Consider the following 18,869-nt stretch of genomic DNA (forward strand, 5'->3'; position numbering starts at 1 on the left):
AGTGAGTCAAGAGAAATTTTCATCCCACCAGAAGAGGTTCTGAAGAGAACATTGCAAAAGGCGAATTCGGATTCTGAAGAAGTGCCTGAAGCTCCAACTAACAGTGGCAAACACAAAAAGAAAGAAAGGAAAGAAAAGAACATTCCAACAGAAGAGACACCTAAATCAAATGAGGAAATTGGACAAGTTCCACCTGAGATAAATATTGAAGAAGAAGGGACAGACAAAGAAAGAGAGGGACAGATTGCGGAAAAACCCAGAGGAGGTGTAGGGAACATCGACAACAAGCTAGGTGAAGGGACAAGTAGACAGCAAGAAGATTGCGTGTCGGAGACCCGAGGAGGGACAGAAGTAGGGAAATCTCAATTGGTGGAAAAAGAGACTGTTGGAGAAAAGGAAGTTGTTGGAGAAAAGAAACTGTCAATGAACAAGAGGCAACTGAGACAGAATCTGATGAAAGTGACAATGAAATACATGGAGGACGAGTTCTGAGAAAGAGAACTTGGATTGGAGAACGACATAATAAAGAAGGAAGACAAAAGAGAAATGCTAAAGGAGATCTTTGGCCCAACAAGATAAAGAGACTGAGGTATCGACTGACACGAGTTAACTCTTCGAAAGCTGAACAAGTGAACGAAGTGTCAAGTCAAAACCCAACGAAAGAAGAGGAAACAAAGATATCTGAAGGAACTAAAAGAATCAGAAAACCAAACCAGAAGTATAGGTCACCAGAATGGACGTATGTGGCACTGCCTGAAGAAGGAGAAGAGGCAGACAGTCAAGGAAGTCCAGAGGAGGCTTTACTGAAAGTGGTTGAAGAAGAAGAAGCAGTGGGAATCCTGAGAGTTATCTTGTCCGACATTGGAGAAGAGACGGATGTTCAGGACCTGATACAGTTTGATGATGATGAAGTACCAGTGAAAAGTGATGAAAATCCAAATTGAATAAATCCAAAGAAATCATTTGGAGAAGAAAAGAAAAGAATTAATATTAAAACTAGTAGATTGTAATAATCTGTTGGGTACTTGTTACCCTAAAGTTCGGTAGTGGAATAGAAGAGGCTAAGTCAAAAGACACGGTCAAATTAGCAAGATGGCTAACACTAACAATAAACAAAGTAGATGTACCTTTCTGAAAAGATGGTGCAAGATGTGCTGCTGCTGTACAGGATTATTAATGCTGCTTTGGAGCGTGCTTGCTCTACTAATTTCTTTTAGAGTAACTATAGACACTTTAGAAGGACATACTGAGAACAGGACTAATATAGGGAAGAGTTCACAGAAGATAGTTCCAACTAGAACTAGCAATGTACATATACATAAGGATAGGTCAATTAATGATTTTTCTAGCAATGTTTTTTCAAAATTGTTGTATGAATACGTAAAGACAATGGAAGTAAGGGATTGCTACGTTTGCATGCAATTACCTGCCTCTGTTTCGGAAGGAGTGACTTATCATCATCTTCCGGCTACGTATGGAATTTCATGTAGTGTGTTGATTAGTATATTTTATCAGTTAGGGAAATTAGATTACAATATGTCAAATGTAGATAATATTCTTGGGCAACTGCCTATGAATAAAGAACTGAATCCTGCAAAAGAAGCTAACACTTTAGGTGAGATTTTTTTAGAAACTAGAGAATTAACCTTAGAATATGTTTTTAGAAACAATTTAACTTGCAGTTTGAAAGGAGAAGAGAAGAATTTTCTAGACATGGTTGAGAGAAGAAGGTTGAAAATGCACAAGAAAGCAGAAGGGCATAAAATGAGTGAAACAATGTGGGATATTGAGAAAGAAAAAGAATTGAAAAATTGAGCCAGTCCAACTATGGCTATAGATGCACCACAGAAAGGCAAACTATGCATTACCAGGAAAAGATCCCAGTATGATTATTATTTCATAGGGACTAGTGAGTGCCATGATACATACTTTATTGCAACCGGATGGGGATTAAGAGGAGGAGAAGATCCAGTTTTTCCAGGAGTGTATTATATTTGTGGGAACAAGGCTTATTACCGTTTGCCTGACCATTGGTTTGGCACATGTTATGTTGGCCTGGTCTTTCCAAAGATTTTTCACATGGATAGAGTAGACGATGCTGAACATACTAATCCGTTAACACGCTATAGAAGAGAAACATGGACAGAAATTGTAGGAGATATTTTTGGAGCTTTATTCCAGCAGTAGGAATTTCTTTGAATGCATTTGGCATTCGGAAGCTGTCAACAGTGGTGGATCGCTTGTCAACAAGCACCGCTGGAGGCTTTCTTTTGGTAAATACTGAAATGGTTGCTTTGCGCGCTATGGCGATGCAAAATCGACTTGCCCTTGACATTCTATTGGCAAAAGAGGGTGGAGTCTGTGGAATGCTGAAAGTTCAACATTGTTGCACTTACATTCCTGACGAAAGTAAAGATCTAAAAGTCTATATCAAAAATATTACTGATTTGCATGAAGAATTGGTACCACTGGAAGCTGAAAGTATCTGGACTAAACTGGCTAATAAGATGATTGCTATTAAGGATTTTGTAGGTAAAATAGGTAGTACCATTTTTGGTAAGATATTATTTCCATTAACGTGTGTAATTGTTGCACTATTAATTCTTAGATTAGGGTGTATGTGTTGTAGATACAGAAGAAATAAAAAGAAAATAACACAAGAAAATGTTAAAAAGAGGCAAAAGAAACCAGAAAGAGATCCACAAGAAATAGAATTAGAAGAATTGAGGGAAAACATGTATATAGAAAACAAGAGAGAAGATGATATGCAAACAAGGGTTTAAAGATAAACAAGAGGACATTTTGAATTTCTACAAAAGGGGAATTTAAATTGATTTTTGGGGTTTTGATTTTTGGGGTGATAAGATATCACCAAAGGGGGGATTGATGGAGTACGGTTTTTACTTTAACCCCTTCGACGCTTATGACGGAACGGTTCCGTCATGCACGTCGGTTGGGCTGTGCTTATGACGGAACCGTTCCGTCATGGCCCCGCCCGCGCTCGGAACCTTCAGCACCGCGCGGAAATCCCCGCAGCGCTGAAGGGGTTAAACCCAAATACCTGTTTCATTTTCGTATGTTATAATTAAAAGTACTACTGATTAATTATTAACTACTAAAGATTTGTCAAGTCTTGTCTAACCAACCTTATTAACAGAAGAATTACACGTGGGAATGCTATTGCATGGCTAAAATAATAAATGAACTAAGTTGGTGAGCAAATTGACGAAATAGATGTTGCTTATGTGATGTTATTGTGTTTTGCGCTTATAATTAAAATGCATTGATGGCTTTTGATGTCGCAAATGGCTAGATAAATACATACACATAAGGGTATTAGCAGGGGAATAACACTGTATAATCATTTCCATGCAGTAATTATGTCTTGTGTTTCTTTTTACTTAAGTTGACCATTGTGGCCTGCTGGAAAATGGCTACCACCCGCAGCCTGTATTTGAGTAGATGGAAAATTTGCAAGGAGGCTTCGCGCTGACTGTGACATTGCCCTCCTGTCAAACTGAAAAGCCATGATCATGACGACAAATCCGGGAGAGATGCCAAATGCCCCTGAACATGAAATTTGTTGCCAAGCCAAATACTGACTTTATGAACTTGTAATGATCCCACGAATGGGATACAATTTATCCAAAAGAGACATCCGTAGAAGTAACGGATTAGTTATGGACTCCTTATTTCTATTCATTATTTGAGACGATCAATGTGTGTGAAAAAGTACTGATGTATCCCAATGTACCAAGACGACATAATTTCCGCCATTCGTCCGTTTTGTACGATATGATTGCAACATTTTGGAATGTAATTTTGGTATAAATATTAGTAGACTAGAGAGGTCTAGTGCCACTTCTTCCCGAACTGATGATCCGAGGTCCCGATGCTGACGGAGAGGACAGTGACTCTACATGACGGCTAGAAACTTTGATTATTTTTGCTGAGGACCGGTTCTGACTTAGGATCTGACTTTTAGCCAGAATAGGTAAATATGAGAGAAATGAATTTGCATTTAATTGGCTTTTCATACAATTTTAGATAAACAATATTCTGTTTGAATCACTGTGTCGGGTGGTTATTTATTGTCATGTTTATTGAATTTATTTGCTTATTGTAAAATGTTTCACCAGATCTATAGCAACTAGTTGATGCCATTGACCAGTGGGTACAAGCAGATTGGTTAGGTGTCGAAAGTGTTTCCCCTTATACATGGTACGGATAGAGTGGTAGGATGAATGTTGGTGTAATGGGCCCCACCAGCGTGTGATGTGTGTGTGCGTGTGTGACTGTGAGATCACTCCGTCTGTGGAAGTAGAGGGGATTCGGAAGCTCCAATCTACACCAAAAATGCACAAAAAAAACCAGAGAAAATGTTTGGGTCTCTTGCAAACTTCTCAGGTGGGGAAACTCCATGATAAATTACAGGTGCGGATATTATTGATGGTGATTCAATTCCAATATCTTATGAGCTGCAAACTGATATTGGGGAACCTCCTAGTGAAGATGTGGTATGACTCTGCAATTGATTGAGACAGTCTAAAAGGAGATTTCACTCAACTTTTTGCTATTTACATTTCTTTTTGTAAATTCTTGATAGGTCTTATGAGCGAGATGAAAGGATTGATGTTGGGATCTATTGGAAACAGCCCTTTCTGCAGACGCACCCCCAAACATTTTGCCTTCCTCCTCCCCTGTTTGCTGAACTTGTTTTTGTTGGCTTTAAGACTCTGGGTACTTTAACACTGCTAAGCAGTTCTAGAGTGCAGATGCTCTGTACTCTGAACATGCTAACATGCTAACATTCTAACATGCTAACATTGCTACAATTGTCATATTTAGAATACTTATAAATCCTAGCAGAGAACACCATATGTGCCTAGGGCCTGTAAGTTAAATTCTACTAGTGGTCCTGCAGAACTGATTGTGCCATCCACTCAGTAGCCCTTTAAGCATGGCTTAGGTCTGCCACTGCAGAGCTTGTGTGTGCAGTTTTACTCTGCCATTTTGACCTGGCAAGTTAACCTACTTGCCAGCCCCAAACCTTCCCTTTTATTACAAGTAAGTCACTCCTAAGGTAGGCCTTAGATAGCCCTTTGGGGTTCAATGTAAAGTGGTTAGACTCCTGTTACTGACACAGGGACACAAATCACAGAAGAGCATCATGTTCTAAAGAAGATCCAGCTGACTACTTGGGCCTGGACCCTTCAACAGCTTTGGATGGAGTTAGACCCTGGGCCTAGAAGCATGCCCTCCTGACCAGGGGAATGTAGGAGAGATCAGTAGTAACTGTCCTAGCATCGGGGAGCTTGTGATATTTATTCATTGTTTTGACCGTCTTAGGACCACGACAAGTTGCTGAGACTAGCCCAGGAAGTGTGAACACTCAGAGGTCAAAACTTCCAGGTTGATCCCTCTCAGAGTTTGTTCCTCCAAATAAGAAGGCTTCACTGGGGCCTCTTGGTGAAGACTTCATGTATCTTGGAGTCTTGCCCAGCTACAGTGTCCAGTCTTAGCCCTCTGAACGATCTTGACAACAAAAATAGTGGCCAAGTTGGAAGGTACAAATTCAGGCTTACATAACTCTCACTCCATCATATTTGGCCTCAAATCTCACCTGGGCCCTGGTCTACTGTGAATATTGACTCTGACTGGCACTTTATGTCTCCTTGCCATCTCTAGCCTTTCCATTTTAAAAGTCCCTACCTCTGGTTACCACTATCCATTTCAAATAATTTTTTGCATTTTCACTTATAACATTTTCCTTGATTATTTTAGACCAACAAGGGAATTTTATAGTGTTAAGGTAACTTTAATGATATTTAGCACTGTTTGAAAATAGCACACTGTTGGGAAGGAAAAGTCCTCTGTGTGGTACGAGACATGCACACCTACTCTGAATGCCCAACTGTACTGTTATCTAGATCCCTAGTGCTGGGTGTTTTTCATAGGCGAACACAGATCATGCATGTGCGCCATGACATAGGCCTGTCTCGCAGAGTGAGGTCTTGTTGGACTGAAAGAGGTGCCCAAAGCACTACCTTCATAGTGGTGAAAGGCTACCACCTTCACCAGTAGTTAAGCAGCACAAGCGCCGTGGTGGCACCATACCGTTTAGCAGAAAAAAGGACCTTTTTATCCTGTGTCAGAGGAGTGAGGCCCACAGGCTCACTTCCTCTTTTAAAAGTTCCACTGCTGTGTGCTTAACTCACCCTTGGCTTACATCAGGTAGATATGGAGTGCTGCGTATTTCAGTGCTGCATGCTCCTGCTGCGTATTTCAGTGCTGCATGCTCCGTGGCTCTCTGAAAGAGGTTCTGACAATTGACAGCAAACAGCAGGTGCCTAACTTTTAGGAGCCAAAGATACAGAGGTGGCTTTGGACATTTAAAATCTGCATCAGTGATGCGATACACACTTCTACAATGGAAAACCCAGGTTTGGGAACTGACCTCAAAGCCATGTCCATAGATCAGATGAAGGATTTATCTAGAGACACAGGGTGGAGGATTCCCAGGAGTAGGGTCAGAGGGGTCATTGGTAATTTCATTAGGGATCGCTTTGAAATACTGGGTGAAAGGGATGAGGTTGTAGCTTACTCTGGGGAGGGAATCATGGTTGGAAACCAGGAAGAGAGCTCTGTAGATTCAGGCTGTATGATCCCCTCAGCACAGATATATTCAAGACACATGCCGAGTGCATCCACTAATGCATTTTCCAGAGTTTGACCAAAAGATTCACCACCTTTAGTTTCCAGAATATCTCAGATGTGTACACCACCTAGAATTTCCAGGGTCCCATTGTTCCCAATTTCAAGAGTAAATCACTTGGGTGGATTGAGTCTATCAGAGACTTTTAGCTTGCAGTTGGCACTTTAGAAAGCTAATGCTGAGGAAGATAAGAAAGCCAGAGAGTTCGAGATGGCGAGGCTAAGACTAGCTCACTGGGAACAAGAGGAGAGGCGGAGGTATAAAGAGGCCCAGAAGAAGAAATTGCGAGAGAGAAACAGAGAGAAAGGCAGGAAATACAGAGAGTGGGAGGTGAAACAGAAGGAAAAGGTAAGAAAGTTGAAAAGGGAAAGGATATCCCTTGAGAGAGAGAAACTTATGATGGCAGCAATGACAACTCCATCTGGCATAAGAGACTCTATTTCCAGTCAGGCCAAGTTGTGGTCAAGGTTTCCAAAGATCTTGTGCATGTGTATGTGGAAGGTCAGGATATTTTGGAATGGTTTTTGTGCTTTGAGGTCACCGGTAAAGGGTAGGCCTTAAATGAGGTTTCTAAGGCTGCTGCCTTAATGGGGTGCATGCATTTGGAAGGGACAGCCGAAGGATGCCTGTGGCATACCAGATGGTCTTTGAGTAAAATAAAAAAGCTCTAAATAGGAGGTTAAGGCAGAAACCAGCTCAATACCTGCAGAGGATCAGTGACTTCAAGAGAGGGGATGGTGTTTCGTTAGAGACTTAGGGCCATATGTATCAAAATAGAGTTTTGCGATTCTCAAATTGCGATTTTCAGCGAATCGCAAATTGAGAATCGCAAAATGCAATGTATTTGGGATTTGCTAATAATTTAGCAAATTACACATATTCCATATTTGCGAATCGCAAATTGCGATTCGCAAATGTGGAATACCTTCCCATTAATTCCTATGGGCTAGGAGGCCCATAGTAATGAATGGGAAGGCATTCTCAATTTGCAATTAGCAATTAGAGAATCACAAATTGAGAATGCAATTTCAAGGTTGCCAGGGTTTCAAAAAGACAGCCTGTTGCACCACTTAAATGTGCATGTGTGCACATGTGGCACACATACATGCCCTAAGGGCATTTTTAAGTAAAATCGCAATTTACTACCAACTTGAAGTTGTGGTATTTTGCGATTCCTTAAGGCCAAATCGCACTTTCTTTTGTGTTTCTCACATTTCATTTAATTAATCGCAATACGCAATTTGCGATTCCTTAAATGCAATCACAAAATAGGGAATCGCAAAATTTGCAATTCCTTATTTTGCAAGGGGGGTTTTGTGTGATACATTGCACACTGCTAATTTGTGATCTCAAAAGCTGAAATTCTGCGATTCCAAGGATTTTCATTCCCATAACCAGTTGATGTCCACAGAGTGACCCAAGGAGAAGTTCTCTACCCAACTAAGGCAATACTTGTTCGATCTGAGAGAGAAGGATCAAACAAAACTTGCAGTGTTAGCTGATAAGTGGTTGACTAACATGGTTTAAAAAGGACTGGAAAAGAATTGTTCTCAGCCAAAGGGGTAGATGTTTTGGGGGTTTCTTGGCCAGGATAGTATTAATCTTGTTCTGGAGGAACTGCAACTTGCCCCACCCAGATACACCACGGTACCCTGCCCTGTCTGGCACTTACTGGCCTTGATAGTCAGGCCTGCCTGCTGCAGGACCAGAAGCACATTCTGGTATTCCTCACAGCTGAAGAAAGTGATGTAATTGAGGTAGGTGGTACAGAATACCTCCTGCCCAGCCAGGGACCTATTCACCAACCTCTGAAAGGCAGCAGGGGCATTCTTTAAACCATATAACATTGCCTGAAACTGGTAGTCAAGAGCAGGGCAGCAGGACAGCAAAGTAGCAGTTCTTTCGGCAGTGCAGCACAGAAGACCTTCTGAGTCTTCCACAGATCCAGAGGTGTACTCAAGAGGTGGGTCTGGGGGTCCATCATTTATATTTGCTACCCACCTTGACGTAAGAGAAGGTTCTGGATGCTTCCACCCCCAGAGGTGTTTCGAATTTCTTTCCTCTCTGCACTGGCCCCATCTGGGGTCACAATTGACTAGTTTTAAAGCCTTTTGTGAGTGTGCAGGGCAGAGCCTTTGTGTTAGACTTGGCCCTTTGTGCAGGGTCATCCCAGAACTTTTTGCCTTCCTCCTGTATTTTTTCTGACGTGTTGTTGGTGGTTTTATGACTCTGGGCACTTTATCACTGCTGAGCAGTACTAAAGTGCAAGCGCTCTCTTTTGTAAACTTGGTCAGATTGGTCTACACCTGTTTGGCATATTTAAGATACCTATTAGCCCCTTATACAGTGGTATCCCATATACCCAAGGCCAGTAAATTAAATGCTACTGGTGGGCTTGCAACGCTGTTTGTGCCACCCACCTAAGTAGCCTTTCAAACCTATCTCAGGCCTCTGCCCCTGCGCGCAGTGTACTGCCACTGTGACGTGGCATATAAAGTGGTTGCCAAGAATGCAGCTCCATTTTTACTACAAATCAGTCACCCCTAAGGTAGGCCCTATATAGCACTATGGGCAGAGTGCGGTGTAGGTAAAAGGCAGGCCAGTGCTTTATCTATGTGGCATGTCCTGGTAGTGACAAACAGCCTATTTGGTTTCTCACTGCTGTGAGGCTGCCCTCTCATAGGTTTGCATTGGGGATTCCCTAATATGTGCTTCAGTGGTAATTCCTGACACGAGGGTGGTAGCATGACCTTGTTTGGTATGTTTGGAATAGTAGTGATAAATTCTGCTTAATGGTGAAAGCGGATTTATTATTACTCTTTCAGAAATGCCACTTTTAGAAGTGGACATTTCTGTGTGCTGATGTGTCTTTGGGCCCTGCCTGGATGGGTATTGACTGTCTGGTTCTGACTGACAGGGGAGAGGGGAAGTGGATTGACTCCAGCCCATCCCTGGGGGGGGGGTTGAGGTGTGTCCTGCCTTGCCTGGGTGGCTCAGCGCTAGGCTGAATAGGCCTTGGCTGAATTTAGAGTAGTGGGAGGAGTTTTCCCTTACACCTGAATAGGCATGGTCTGCATTTGGAGTGATGGGAGGATATGCACCTGCACCTGAATAGGGATATGCCTGTCTTCCACAATACTGGCTCCACCCCCCTGTGATATGTCTGAAGCGAAGGCTATAACTGTGAATGGGGGTGTGTTATGCACTTGTAATTGTATTTTAAAGTGCCCCCAGAACAAAGACATTTGGACTATAAGTAAAGGGGCTGTGACCCTATGTGAAAAGAAGACACTGCGTGGGACTAAAGGACTGCTGTGTGCCAAGAGGAACTGCCATTTGAGACTAAGCTACTGCCTACTGGGTGGGTAAAGGGACTGCCCTCTGCTAAGGGGCCCTGCATGCTGGTATGCCTGTGCCCATACTCTGGCCCTCTGCTAGAGGAACCGTAGCGCTGGGCAGCGCTTTACGTGCCCTGCATTTGTTTCACGGTGAAGTACAGACGGAGTACCTTGTTTGCGTGGTTGCTGATGTGGAGCGATGTTCAGAGTTGGGAGGAGCGCTGTGCTTTCCCCCTGCTGGCTTGTAAGCACGTGTGGAGTGCTGTTCAGAGTTTAGAGGATACTTCTCTCTTTGTTTGCTAGAGCTCGTGGTGAGCACTCTGGAATCTACATTGCCCGAGTCCAAGGAGTGGGCTCGCCCTGCCCTGAAGTGCAAACAGGTACAAAAGGGGGTGGTGATGGACGGAGCATCAGAACCAATCAAACACTCACACCCAGTCAACAGATCTGGGTTTGATCCATCACCGTTCTTTAGCCAACTCTGGCACCCCAGTTCAGACATGGCCATATGCAAGTCAGTCTGACCCTGTGCCTCATGGGAACAGTCCAACCCGAACTGCCAAGCCATGCCTTCCCTGGACCGGAAACAAGCTTCCTAGGACCGGTTACTGGCATTTCAGCCGTCTTCAGCCAGGCTTGCTTGAATCCAGTGGCAAAGGGAGCAAGGGACTCACGTCTGAGCATACCCTGCCAACTTATGGCGAACAAAGCGGTACAAAAGGGGGTGGTGATGGACGGAGCATCAGAACCAATCAAACACTCACACCCAGTCAACAGATCTGGGTTTGATCGATCACCGTTCTTTCGCCAACTCTGCCACCCCAGTTCAGACATGGCCATATGCAAATCAGTCTGACCCTGTGCCTCATGGGAACAGTCCAGCCTGAACTGCCAAGCCATGCCTTCCCTGGACCGGAAACAAGCTTCCTAGGACCGGTTTCTGGCATTTCAGCAGTCTTCAGCCAGGCTTGCTTGAATCCAGAGGCAAAGTGAGCAAGGGACTCACGTCTGAGCATACACTGCCAACTTATGGCGAACAAAGCGGTACAAAAGGGGGTGGTGATGGACGGAGCATCAGAACCAATCAAACACTCACACCCAGTCACCAGATCTGGGTTTGATCCATCACCGTTCTTTAGCCCACTCTGCCACCCCAGTTCAGACATGGCCATATGCAAATCAGTCTGACCCTGTGTCTCATGGGAACAGTCCAGCCCGAACTGCCAAGCCATGCCTTCCCTGGACCGGAAACAAGCTTCCTAGGACCGGTTTCTGGCATTTCAGCCGTCTTCAGCCAGGCTTGCTTGAATCCAGTGGCAAAGTGAGCAAGGGACTCACGTCTGAGCATACCCTGCCAACTTATGCCGAACAAAGCGGTACAAAAGTGGGTGGTGATGGACGGAGCATCAGAACCAATCAAACACTCACACCCAGTCAACAGATCTGGGTTTGATCCATCACCGTTCTTTAGCCCACTCTGCCACCCTTGTTCAGACATGGCCATATGCAAATCAGTCTGACCCTGTGCCTCATGGGAACAGTCCTGCCCGAACTGCCAAGCCATGCCTTCCCTGGACCGGAAACAAGCTTCCTAGGACCGGTTTCTGGCATTTCAGCCATCTTCAGCCAAGCTTACTTGAATCCAGTGGCAAAGTGAGCAAGGGACTCACGTCTGAGCATACCCTGACAACTTATGGCGAACAAAGCAGTACAAAAGGGGGTGGTGATGGACGGAGCATCAGAACCAATCAAACACTCACACCCAGTCAACAGATCTGGGTTTGATCCATCACCGTTCTTTAGCCCACTCTGCAACCCCAGTTCAGACATGGCCATATGCAAATCAGTCTGACCCTGTGTCTCATGGGAACAGTCCAGCCCGAACTGCCAAGCCATGCCTTCCCTGGACCGGAAACAAGATTCCTAGGACCGGTTTCTGGCATTTCAGCCGTCTTCAGCCAGGCTTGCTTGAATCCAGTGGCAAAGTGAGCAAGGGACTCACGTCTGAGCATACCCTGCCAACTTATGGCGAACAAAGCGGTACAAAAGGGGGTGGTGATGGACGGAGCATCAGAACCAATCAAACACTCACACCCAGTCAACAGATCTGGGTTTGATCCATCACCGTTCTGTAGCCCACTCTGCCACCCCAGTTCAGACATGGCCATATGCAAATCAGTCTGACCCTGTGCCATTTGTTTGTTGTAACGCTTTTCGCCCTAAGTGGGATAGGTATTCCCAGACGTGGGACCCGTGCTCACTACGCCACTGGAGTCAAGCTATCCTGGCTGATGACGGCTGATAGCCAGAAACCGGTCCTAGGATGCTTGATTCCGGTCCAGGGAAGACATGGCTTGGCAGTTCGGGCTGGACTGTTCCCATGAGGCACAGGGTCAAGACTGATTTGCATATGGCCATGTCTGAACTGGGGTGGCGTAGTGGGCAAAAGAAAGATGGATTTAACCCAGATCTCTTGACTGGGGGAGAATGTCTGCATTGTCAGCATTCCGTCCATCATTTGTTTGTTGTAACGCTTTTCGCCCTAAGTGGGATGGGTATTCCCAGACGTGGGACCCGTGCTCACTACGCCACTGGAGTCAAGCTATCCTGGCTGATGATGGCTGATAGCCAGAAACCGGTCCTAGGATGCTTGTTTCCGGTCCAGGGAAGACATGGCTTGGCAGTTCGGGCTGGACTGTTCCCATGAGGCACAGGGTCAAGACTGATTTGCATATGGCCATGTCTGAACTGGGGTGGCGTAGTGGGCAAAAGAACGATGGATTTAACCCAGATCTCTTGACTGGGGGAGAATGTCTGCATTGTCAACATTCCGTCCATCATTTGTTTGTTGTAACGCTTTTCGCCCTAAGTGGGATGGGTATTCCCAGACGTGGGACCCGTGCTCACTACGCCACTGGAGTCAAGCTATCCTGGCTGATGATGGCTGATAGCCAGAAACCGGTCCTAGGATGCTTGATTCCGGTCCAGGGAAGACATGGCTTGGCAGTTCGGGATGGACTGTTCCCATGAGGCACAGGGTCAAGACTGATTTGCATATGGCCATGTCTGAACTGGGGTGGCGTAGTGGGCAAAAGAACGATGGATTTAACCGAGATCTCTTGACTGGGGGAGAATGTCTGCATTGTCAGCATTCCGTCCATCATTTGTTTGTTGTAACGCTTTTCGCCCTAAGTGGGATGGGTATTCCCAGACGTGGGACCCGTGCTCACTACGCCACTGGAGTCAAGCTATCCTGGCTGATGACGGCTGATAGCCAGAAACCGGTCCTAGGATGCTTGATTCCGGTCCAGGGAAGACATGGCTTGGCAGTTCGGGCTGGACTGTTCCCATGAGGCACAGGGTCAAGACTGATTTGCATATGGCCATGTCTGAACTGGGGTGGCGTAGTGGGCAAAAGAACGATGGATTTAACCCAGATCTCTTGACTGGGGGAGAATGTCTGCATTGTCAGCATTCCGTCCATCATTTGTTTGTTGTAACACTTTTCGCCCTAAGTGGGATGGGTATTCCCAGACGTGGGACCCGTGCTCACTACGCCACTGGAGTCAAGCTATCCTGGCTGATGACGGCTGATAGCCAGAAACCGGTCCTAGGATGCTTGATTCCGGTCCAGGGAAGACATGGCTTGGCAGTTCGGGCTGGACTGTTCCCATGAGGCACAGGGTCAAGACTGATTTGCATATGGCCATGTCTGAACTGGGGTGGCGTAGTGGGCAAAAGAACGATGGATTTAACCCAGATCTCTTGACTGGGGGAGAATGTCTGCATTGTCAGCATTCCGTCCATCATTTGTTTGTTGTAACTCTTTTCGCCCTAAGTGGGATGGGTATTCCCAGACGTGGGACCCGTGCTCACTACGCCACTGGAGTCAAGCTATCCTGGCTGATGACGGCTGATAGCCAGAAACCGGTCCTAGGATGCTTGATTCCGGTCCAGGGAAGACATGGCTTGGCAGTTCGGGCTGGACTGTTCCCATGAGGCACAGGGTCAAGACTGATTTGCATATGGCCATTTCTGAACTGGGGTGTCGTAGTGGGCAAAAGAACGATGGATTTAACCCAGATCTCTTGACTGGGGGAGAATGTCTGCATTGTCAGCATTCCGTCCATCATTTGTTTGTTGTAACGCTTTTCGCCCTAAGTGGGATGGGTATTCCCAGACGTGGGACCCGTGCTCACTACGCCACTGGAGTCAAGCTATCCTGGCTGATGACGGCTGATAGCCAGAAACCGGTCCTAGGATGCTTGATTCCGGTCCAGGGAAGACATGGCTTGGCAGTTCGGGCTGGACTGTTCCCATGAGGCACAGGGTCAACACTGATTTGCATATGGCCATGTCTGAACTGGGGTGGCGTAGTGGGCAAAAGAACGATGGATTTAACCCAGATCTCTTGACTGGGGGAGAATGTCTGCATTGTCAGCATTCCGTCCATCATTTGTTTGTTGTAACGCTTTTCGCCCTAAGTGGGATGGGTATTCCCAGACGTGTGACCCGTGCTCACTACGCCACTGGAGTCAAGCTATCCTGGCTGATGACGGCTGATAGCCAGAAACCGGTCCTAGGATGCTTGATTCCGGTCCAGGGAAGACATGGCTTGGCAGTTCGGGCTGGACTGTTCCCATGAGGCACAGGGTCAAGACTGATTTGCATATGGCCATGTCTGAACTGGGGTGGCGTAGTGGGCAAAAGAACGATGGATTTAACCCAGATCTCTTGACTGGGGGAGAATGTCTGCATTGTCAGCATTCCGTCCATCATTTGTTTGTTGTAACGCTTTTCGCCCTAAGTGGGATGGGTATTCCCAGACGTGGGACCCGTGCTCACTACGCCACTGGAGTCAAGCTATCCTGGCTGATGACGGCTGATAGCCAGAAACCGGTCCTAGGATGCTTGATTCCGGTCCAGGGAAGACATGGCTTGGCAGTTCGGGCTGGACTGTTCCCATGAGGCACAGGGTCAAGACTGATTTGCATATGGCCATGTCTGAACTGGGGTGGCGTAGTGGGCAAAAGAACGATGGATTTAACCCAGATCTCTTGACTGGGGGAGAATGTCTGCATTGTCAGCATTCCGTCCATCATTTGTTTGTTGTAACGCTTTTCGCCCTAAGTGGGATGGGTATTCCCAGACGTGGGACCCGTGCTCACTACGCCACTGGAGTCAAGCTATCCTGGCTGATGACGGCTGATAGCCAGAAACCGGTCCTAGGATGCTTGATTCCGGGCCAGGGAAGACATGGCTTGGCAGTTCGGGCTGGACTGTTCCCATGAGGCACAGGGTCAAGACTGATTTGCATATGGCCATGTCTGAACTGGGGTGGCGTAGTGGGCAAAAGAACGATGGATTTAACCCAGATCTCTTGACTGGGGGAGAATGTCTGCATTGTCAGCATTCCGTCCATCATTTGTTTGTTGTAACGCTTTTCGCCCTAAGTGGGATGGGTATTCCCAGACGTGGGACCCGTGCTCACTATGCCACTGGAGTCAAGCTATCCTGGCTGATGACGGCTGATAGCCAGAAACCGGTCCTAGGATGCTTGATTCCGGTCCAGGGAAGACATGGCTTGGCAGTTCGGGCTGGACTGTTCCCATGAGGCACAGGGTCAAGACTGATTTGCATATGGCCATGTCTGAACTGGGGTGGCGTAGTGGGCAAAAGAACGATGGATTTAACCCAGATCTCTTGACTGGGGGAGAATGTCTGCATTGTCAGCATTCCGTCCATCATTTGTTTGTTGTAACGCTTCTCGCCCTAAGTGGGATGGGTATTCCCAGACGTGGGACCCGTGCTCACTACGCCACTGGAGTCAAGCTATCCTGGCTGATGACGGCTGATAGCCAGAAACCGGTCCTAGGATGCTTGATTCCGGTCCAGGGATGACATGGCTTGGCAGTTCGGGCTGGACTGTTCCCATGAGGCACAGGGTCAAGACTGATTTGCATATGGCCATGTCTGAACTGGGGTGGCGTAGTGGGCAAAAGAACGATGGATTTAACCCAGATCTCTTGACTGGGGGAGAATGTCTGCATTGTCAGCATTCCGTCCATCATTTGTTTGTTGTAACGCTTTTCGCCCTAAGTGGGATGGGTATTCCCAGACGTGGGACCCGTGCTCACTACGCCACTGGAGTCAAGCTATCCTGGCTGATGACGGCTGATAGCCAGAAACCGGTCCTAGGATGCTTGATTCCGGTCCAGGGAAGACATGGCTTGGCAGTTCGGGCTGGACTGTTCCCATGAGGCACAGGGTCAAGACTGATTTGCATATGGCCATGTCTGAACTGGGGTGGCGTAGTGGGCAAAAGAACGATGGATTTAACCCAGATCTCTTGACTGGGGGAGAATGTCTGCATTGTCAGCATTCCGTCCATCATTTGTTTGTTGTAACGCTTTTCGCCCTAAGTGGGATGGGTATTCCCAGACGTGGGACCCGTGCTCACTACGCCACTGGAGTCAAGCTATCCTGGCTGATGACGGCTGATAGCCAGAAACCGGTCCTAGGATGCTTGATTCCGGTCCAGGGAAGACATGGCTTGGCAGTTCGGGCTGGACTGTTCCCATGAGGCACAGGGTCAAGACTGATTTGCATATGGCCATGTCTAAACTGGGGTGGCGTAGTGGGCAAAAGAACGATGGATTTAACCCAGATCTCTTGACTGGGGGAGAATGTCTGCATTGTCAGCATTCCGTCCATCATTTGTTTGTTGTAACGCTTTTCGCCCTAAGTGGGATGGGTATTCCCAGACGTGGGACCCGTGCTCACTACGCCACTGGAGTCAAGCTATCCTGGCTGATGACGGCTGATAGCCAGAAACCGGTCCTAGGATGCTTGATTCCGGTCCAGGGAAGACATGGCTTGGCAGTTCGGGCTGGACTGTTCCCATGAGGCACAGGGTCAAGACTGATTTGCATATGGCCATGTCTGAACTGGGGTGGCGTAGTGGGCAAAAGAACGATGGATTTAACCCAGATCTCTTGACTGGGGGAGAATGTCTGCATTGTCAGCATTCCGTCCATCATTTGTTTGTTATAACGCTTTTCGCCCTAAGTGGGATGGGTATTCCCAGACGTGGGACCCGTGCTCACTACGCCACTGGAGTCAAGCTATCCTGGCTGATGACGGCTGATAGCCAGAAACCGGTCCTAGGATGCTTGATTCCGGTCCAGGGAAGACATGGCTTGGCAGTTCGGGCTGGACTGTTCCCATGAGGCACAGGGTTAAGACTGATTTGCATATGTCCATGTCTGAACTGGGGTGGCGTAGTGGGCAAAAGAACGATGGATTTAACCCAGATCTCTTGACTGGGGGAGAATGTCTGCATTGTCAGCATTCCGTCCATCATTTGTTTGTTGTAACGCTTTTCGCCCTAAGTGGGATGGGTATTCCCAGACGTGGGACCCGTGCTCACTACGCCACTGGAGTCAAGCTATCCTGGCTGATGACGGCTGATAGCCAGAAACCGGTCCTAGGATGCTTGATTCCGGTCCAGGGAAGACATGGCTTGGCAGTTCGGGCTGGACTGTTCCCATGAGGCACAGGGTCAAGACTGATTTGCATATGGCCATGTCTGAACTGGGGTGGCGTAGTGGGCAAAAGAACGATGGATTTAACCCAGATCTCTTGACTTGTGGAGAATGTCTGCATTGTCAGCATTCCGTCCATCATTTGTTTGTTGTAACGCTTTTCGCCCTAAGTGGGATGGGTATTCCCAGACGTGGGACCCGTGCTCACTACGCCACTGGAGTCAAGCTATCCTGGCTGATGACGGCTGATAGCCAGAAACCGGTCCTAGGATGCTTGATTCCGGTCCAGGGAAGACATGGCTTGGCAGTTCGGGCTGGACTGTTCCCATGAGGCACAGGGTCAAGACTGATTTGCATATGGCCATGTCTGAACTGGGGTGGCGTAGTGGGCAAAAGAACGATGGATTTAACCCAGATCTCTTGACTGGGGGAGAATGTCTGCATTGTCAGCATTCCGTCCATCATTTGTTTGTTGTAACGCTTTTCACCCTAAGTGGGATGGGTATTCCCAGACGTGGGACCCGTGCTCACTACGCCACTGGAGTCAAGCTATCCTGGCTGATGACGGCTGATAGCCAGAAACCTTTCCTAGGATGCTTGATTCCGGTCCAGGGAAGACATGGCTTGGCAGTTCGGGCTGGACTGTTCCCATGAGGCACAGGGTCAAGACTGATTTGCATATGGCCATGTCTGAACTGGGGTGGCGCAGTGGGCAAAAGAACAATGGATTTAACCCAGATCTCTTGACTGGGGGAGAATGTCTGCATTGTCAGCATTCTGTCCATCATTTGTTTGTTGTAACGCCTTTGGTTCAGCAGCCATGCTGCACGAACACCTCTTGAGACATACCTGGGGGATACTTGTGTGGGATTACTGCGGTGTGCTACCTCAACTGAGCTCCCCGATTCCTGGATGCAGTGGAGTGCCAAGGAATTACGGCATTCCCCGGTGTAGGCAGGCAGGTGGCTCAGGAGCCTACATGGGAGAGACAAAGTAGCATATAAACTATAATACGAGCGAAAGTGCACTCTTGGCATGGTAAAGTGTTCCTGCCCAATTCTGCTTTACTCTACTTGCTTCATGTTGATGCCCTGTTTATGCTATGAGGTTGTCTTGCACATCTTGCAATTGTCAGGTGGGGGAACCTATGGGTTCAGTGATGGTGTTCAGGCATAATGTATTTTATGCTACTGGGTACTGTGTGCACCCTATGAGCACGGCTTTTTGTGTATTACTTGTGTTATGATAATGGCCTGATTGGCCAAGTGATTT

This window comes from Triturus cristatus, chromosome 6 (assembly GCF_964204655.1).
Source record: "Triturus cristatus chromosome 6, aTriCri1.1, whole genome shotgun sequence".
Classification (NCBI taxonomy): domain Eukaryota; kingdom Metazoa; phylum Chordata; class Amphibia; order Caudata; family Salamandridae; genus Triturus; species Triturus cristatus.